This window comes from Palaemon carinicauda, chromosome 10 (genome assembly GCF_036898095.1).
Source record: "Palaemon carinicauda isolate YSFRI2023 chromosome 10, ASM3689809v2, whole genome shotgun sequence".
NCBI lineage: Eukaryota > Metazoa > Arthropoda > Malacostraca > Decapoda > Palaemonidae > Palaemon > Palaemon carinicauda.
Genome location: NC_090734.1, coordinates 84,535,629 through 84,543,128, shown reverse-complemented (window position 1 = coordinate 84,543,128; position 7,500 = coordinate 84,535,629).

Below are 7,500 nucleotides of genomic sequence, written 5' to 3'. Positions count from 1 at the left end.
TTCCTAAATTTTGGCCTGCTTGTGTTTACGTATATCTTAGGTTTTATTATGTTTATGGCTTTGGATAGTCCTTCGAATTCTGTTTCCTCTCTCTTGGATTTTACCTTCATTTCCAGTCTTTCCTTTATTAGGTTTTTATTCTTTTCTGATACCTTTGTTTTATCTTATTTAAGAACTTTTCCACAGATCTATTGTGCTGATTCTAGTACAAATTTGATTTAAATACTGTTCACTTCTTTTCCTTCTTCCATTTCATCATGTACCTTCGAGTACATATTTTATAACGATCCATAAAGCTCACTAGATTCTTCTCGTATTACAAAACTTTATTTTTTTTCTTTAAAGAAATAGCTCTTTTTTTTCTTATATCTAAATGGTCGCTTAAATTTAACTTGTTCGACACTGCTACACGTTTAAATAGATTAACTTTCTCACTGAGAAGAAAATCTATTTTATTTATTTTTTTTTAGTACATTTTATATGCTCTATCTTATAGAAGGTGTTCTTGATTTTAAGTTTTTTTTTTTTTTTTTTTTTTTTTTTTTTTTTTTTTTTTTTTTTTTTAGAGCATTCTACCAGCATTGCTCCAGATTTACCTACTGCTGTTTCTCCTCTCCTCTTTAGTTATATTGAGTATTGAAATTACCCAAAACAAATGTAAGTTTGGTGTTATATTTCTTTTACAGTTATCTCCAGATTATCATAAAAAGTGTCTTTTTCTTCTTCTGCATGGGATGTGGTTGGTCCACACGTTTGAATGATCTTCAGATTATAGTTCTTATTCAGTTTGTCAATTATTCCTGCAGCTCTCTGATTGGTATCAGAACTTCTATGTTACCTGCAAGATTTTTATTAAGAAAGGATCACTCCATTTTCTTTGTTCATTTCCTCTAGTCTGAATGAAAATGTGTGGCCCTCCTTTAATTCTATATAAGATTCCACAGTTCTTCAAATTTCACTCAATCCTGATATATTCCAATTCATTTATTTCAGCTATTCTTGTAATATAGCGAGATCATAGGGGGCTGTAATTATGGAACCCGTAGACCATCAAGGTGAGTCTTGATCAAAATTTACTTGTCTCTACGGTATAAACGTGTTGATATTTTTTATTACAATTAAAGATAACAGTAGATAATACCAGTTATTCTGGAAACAAAACCAATTTTTAATGATTTGACAAATTTAACGAATTTTTCTTTTAGATTTTCAGCAAATGTTTCTTTCCCCACTGTTGAAAACGGGAATAACTTTAATTCATGTGATGTTAGCATACATTCTTTGATACTAATGATATAAAATTTGACCGCACCTTCACTGTGATATAGATTTCTTCTCTTTTCCGCAAACGGAAACATTTTCTGGATACCAGCTTCCATTTGCTTTTTGAGTTTTCCAGTCAGTTCATGATGCATTTTCTGTTCGTAATCAACGTTTTTCACGTGCAGCATTCCTTTAGATGCTTTCTAGATGAGAAAAAACTTCATGATACGTTAGCTACAATTGTCTGGCGAATGATTCCACAAGCTTACTTCTGTGATCTCTAGATAGTTTTCTATAAACTTATATCAATGCCAGTGCCATTAAACATCCCCTAAAGCTATCCCGGTTAACGGGAGCCGTCTGGAGCAATATACAGGAATGTGCGATTGCACCTCTACTCCGGAAATATACAATCATATCCGTTTTCTTCTCTTTTCCTATCTTTCTTTATCTCTCCAATCTAAGTAAGGCCACAAAGGTCAGTTTACAACTAAGAACCTAATTCGATGCTTAGGTAAACAGATTTAATCTCAATTGTTAGGCAGGGGTCCATTTGTCCCCTTTCGTACGAGTCGAGCCTAGAAACCGAATCCTCAAGCTGGCTAGCTGACCACGTCACCGAAAAAGCCATGAAGAGAGAGAGAGAGAGAGAGAGAGAGAGAGAGAGAGAGAGAGAGAGAGAGAGAGAGAGAGAGAGAGAGAGAGAGAGAGTAGGTATATGCAATAAAAATTTCTAGAAGTTTGTCCATTACATAATATTTTTTCTCCTTGCATTTCCTTGAACATTATCTTAGTTTTACTCATATTTATTTTCAGTCTTATATTTCTGGTTTCTTTATTCAAATCTTCTATGATTTCATGTACTTCCTCCCATGATTCATTACACAGAACTATATCATCTGAAAATCTTAAGTTTTTAAGGTATTGCCCATCAATATAAATTCTTACATTCCCCTAATATATACAGTATATATATATATATATATATATATATATATATATATATATATATATATTTATATATTTATAAATATATATATATTTATACATACATATATATATATATATATATATATATATATATATATATGTATATATATACATATACATATATATATATATATATATATATATATATATATATATATATATATATATATGTATACACACATTTATATATATACATATATATGTATATATATATATATATATGTGTGTGTGTGTATATATATATATGTATATATATATGTATATATATATATATATATATATATATATATATATATATATATATATATATATATGTATATATATGTAAATATATATCAATCTTCTTGTAGGCATACTGTGAACAATTTATAATACATGAGATATCCTGATTAACTACTTTCTAAAGCAAAATTTTGTCATTATCTTTTTGTAGTTGTAGGATACTTCTTGTATAAAAGTCTCCAAGCATTGTCTCATTAGGTATATATGTATATTTATATGTATATATATATATATATATATATATATATATATATATATATATATATTTATATATAAATACGTATGTATATATATATATATATATATATATATATATATATATGTATGTATATATATACATATATATATATATATATATATATATATATATATATATATATAAATATATATATATATATATATGTATATATATTATATATATATATATATATATATATATATATATATATATTTATATATATGTGTGTGTGTATATATATATATATATATATATATATATATATATATATATATATATATATATATGTGTATATATATGTGAATATATATTAATCTTCTTGTAAGCATGCTGTGAACAATTTATAAGACATGAGATCTCCTGATTAACTACTTTCTATAGCAAAATTTTGTCATTATCTTTTTGTAGTTGTAGGATACTTCTTGTATAAAAGTCTCCAAGCATTGTCACATTAGGTATATATGTATATTTTATATATATATATATATATATATATATATATATATAATATATACATATATATATATATATATATATATATATATATATATATATATATGTATATATATATATATATATATATATATATATACATATATATATATGTATATATATACATATACATTATTTTATATATATATATATATATATATATATATATATATATATTTATATATATATATATATATATATATATATATACATATATATACATATATATATATATATATATATATAATACATATATGTATATATATATATATATATATATATATATATATATATATATATATACATATATATATATATATATATATATATATATATATATATATATATATATATATATATATATGAGTGGGTAGTAGTAGTGTGTGTTTTTGAGTGTGTAAATATTTTTTTCCAATCCTATCAATTATTTGGTTGAATACGTAAGTAGTAGTCTAATATTCTTCATGTATCGTTATTACAATATGTCTGTAGAAAATATTATAATCATTGAGCACATTCCAAAATTTTACTTATGATTTCTGTCTTCCGAAAAGCAAAATCCTTTTAGAATTTATAAATCTCTTCTTTATTTCAAAATAAGATATTTGAGAAGGGATAGAGCTGCTACACTTTGTGGGTTAGGGGGTGGGGGGGTTTGTTCGATATAATTTTACGTAACAGAACATTTGTTCTAATAAGCTTGTTTATTTCTCAGACAAGGAGGCCAGCTTCTTATTTTACGACAAAGGAAAAGAAAACGACACAGTTATGTCATTATTATACAAAAATCATCCGAAAGAGAAAATGTGTTGCTCTCATATTTACAAGAGTTAAGTATAAAAAATATGCCGTTATAGATTATTTTTGTGTAGGTGGTTGGGGGGGGGTCCCCCCTTTTAATCTATAGAATACGAAACATTATATGCGTTTATGAGTTCTTTTGTATTGATGATGGTGTAAGAATTCTCCGAAGATCCATAAAATACTGTTGGTGTTTGGTATTTAGTGCTTCTTTACGAATTCCATTGCCGAGCGTGAGCTAATCCTGGCATCTTGATATTACTAGTCTCGCTCGGAATTGGCTCCACAGTTTACAATGACCTTTTCTGTTAAGCTGGAATAATCAGCCGTTTGTTATGAGTCATGTGCATGGTGTCATTACATGTAGCTATGAAGTTTGTGTTGGTGTTTTTCTATTGTCCATAAGAGATTATATATATATATATATATATATATATATATATATATATATATATATATATATATATATATATATATATATATATATATATATATATATATATATATATATATTTACCAATAGCCATTAATCGTCCCTCTTATTCTATCCCAAATGATAAACGTCTGAACATATATGTATGCATGTATGTATGTATGATGTATGTATGTATGTAAATATATATGTATGCATAATTACTGAACACATTTCTCCGTGTATGCCATTTATTACCAGTAAATAGTTCAGTCTATGACGGTTTTGCATCTATCTGTTCAGTTATTATTATTATTATTATTATTATTATTATTATTATTATTATTATTATTATTATTATTATTATTATTATTATTATCATTTCTAGCTAAGCTACAAACCTAGCAAGATGCCTTCAGCCAAAGAGCTCCCACAAGGAAAAATAATCCAGTGAGGAACTGAAATAATGAAGTAACTAAATCATATGCGAAATAATGAAAAATTAAAATAGAATATTTAAAATACAGTAACAGCATAAGACAGAATTTCATATATAAACTATAAAAAGACTTAAGTCAGCCTTTTCAACATAAAAACATTGGTTGAAATTTTCATCCTTTCTAAAAATATGTCTTAACTAACCTAGTAGTTAACTGGAGTTCCATCGCAGACAGACCTGAACCCAAAGATCATATGGCTCTGGGTCAGGCAACGAGGTCTCATGGAAACATTATGTATGAACATGGATAGTGACAGATAGTCTTGGATAGTCACTGATAGTGATAAATAGTCACGGATAATCTTGGATAGTCTAGGACAGCTCTAGATAATCCTTGATAGTCCCGAGTAGCTCCAGATAGTCTTGAATAGGCCTGAATAGTCATAGTCAGCCATGGTTAGTCCTAAGTAGCCTTGGGTAGTTCCAGATAGTCGTATATAGTCCTGGATAGTCCCTTATAGTCTATGAAGTCCTGTATAGTTTTAAAAATTCATTGATAGTCCTAGATAGTTCCAGGTAGTTTTGAATAATCCTAGATAGCCATAGATAGTCCTAGATATTCCAAGATATTCCAAAATGGTCCTGGGTAGTGATGGATAGGATCACACAGTCACAAATAGTTCCAAATGGTTCCGGATAATCCCAGATAGTCATGGATAGGTTCAGATAGCTCTTGGTGATAGTGCATAGTTCTGAAGTACTTGAACGACCATCATTTACTTGCCTTACAAGCATTGACAGCTATTTCTACGAAAGGTGTAAATCTTTATTTAGTGGCCGTGATTGTATTCCCAGCATTACATGCAATTTCAAAGTTGCATTACCTAACTGGATAACCAAGTGGAGTGTTTTGGTTTAATATTAGTAATGATCCAAACAAAAGTGCTAATATCCTCTTGAATAAAGTGCCTGATTACCTAATTAGTTATTCTTTTCTGAAAAAAAAAATTCTTGATTAGAAATGACATGAAAGGGAAGAGCACAAGAACTCCCCATCAAGTGCTTGTTGAGTTGAAATTAATTCATTTATAGAAATCTCTCTCTCTCTCTCTCTCTCTCTCTCTCTCTCTCTCTCTCTCTCTCTCTCTCTCTCTCACGCACACACACGCACACACAAACACAAAAGCGAACAAATAGATAAGCATTATTGTGGGATTTGTGTAGAATGATTGTTGCTTTTTTATTAATAAAACAATCCACATTAATTCCGGATTGCTTGCCCTGTGCAGGAACACAAAAGAATATTTAATATTTGTTATTGGGGATTACATGAAGAAAAGTCCGTATGTCAACCAAGGATAACAATTCATTCGTGGCTTCATGCATTCATTCTTTTGAAATCATAAGAAGGCAAATTAAAGAAATCTTTATACTCTGGTTTTGTGACTGACTAAATACAGGCATTGCTAAGCTTTAATTTTTTTAGCCTTTGAATATCTCTGAAAGGTTGAATCTAAGGCAATATTGAGTTTCCTTCAATGATTTCAGCTTTTAATAACTAATTTGCTTTTGGACATGTGAAGTTTATTGAAAAAGAAAAAAAGAAAATAGCATTTTTAATAAAAAAAAAAAAAAAAAAAAAAAAAAAAAAAAACGAACACTTCTGGTGGTCATCATGGTAGGTTGGAAATTTTTCGTAAGCTATGCGATTTATCTATTTTTTTTTTTTTATTATGATTGTTTGAATTTCATATACCTTCACTATAATCGCAAATTCCATCTGCAGTGTATCGGCTGTTTCGGAGATTGTTTTTGACCTATAATTTTGCGATTCCCACAGATTGATGACGTTTTTGACGTAAAATATATCCTAAACTTTTAATCCAATCGAAAAAAGGCTTTTTTTGAAGATTTCTATTGTATATTTTTTTTCTTGTTTTATTTCTTTTCTCTCAGTCTCAAAGGTGAAGTTTACTTTGTCGAAGCTTTTCCTGTTTCAATCATGAATGACAGCTTACTTACCCTATACTGACCACCGATCGATAGCCAATCTCTTTTTTTTTTTTTTATTTAATTTTTTTTTTCGCCAGTCTTTCAACAATGTCCTTCTATCCATTAAAACTGACTTGAATCCACGGGTTCTCTGGCTCAAAGGATGTGTGTGCATATGTGTGTTTGATTTTTATGAGAGAGAGAGAGAGAGAGAGAGAGAGAGAGAGAGAGAGAGAGAGAGAGATTTGCAGAATCTATACGTGATTCTTTTTTAAGGTCATCACTTTCTTGTCAATAGTCCAATAAAGAAATCGATTTAGTAACTATTTCTTAAGTCATTACCATAAGTCTCTCTCTCTCTCTCTCTCTCTCTCTCTCTCTCTCTCTCTCTCTCTCTCTCTCTCTTTCTCTCTCTCTCTCTCTCTCTCTCTCTCTCTCTCTCTCTCTCTCTCGTCATGGCGATTTAGGTTAGATAGTCAGGAGCTAGACCTGTAAGCAAGGGGACAGATAGGCTACTGCCTGAAACTTGAGATTAAGTCTGTTTACCTAGGCAGCAAATTAAGTACTTAGTTGTTAGCCGACTGTTGACGG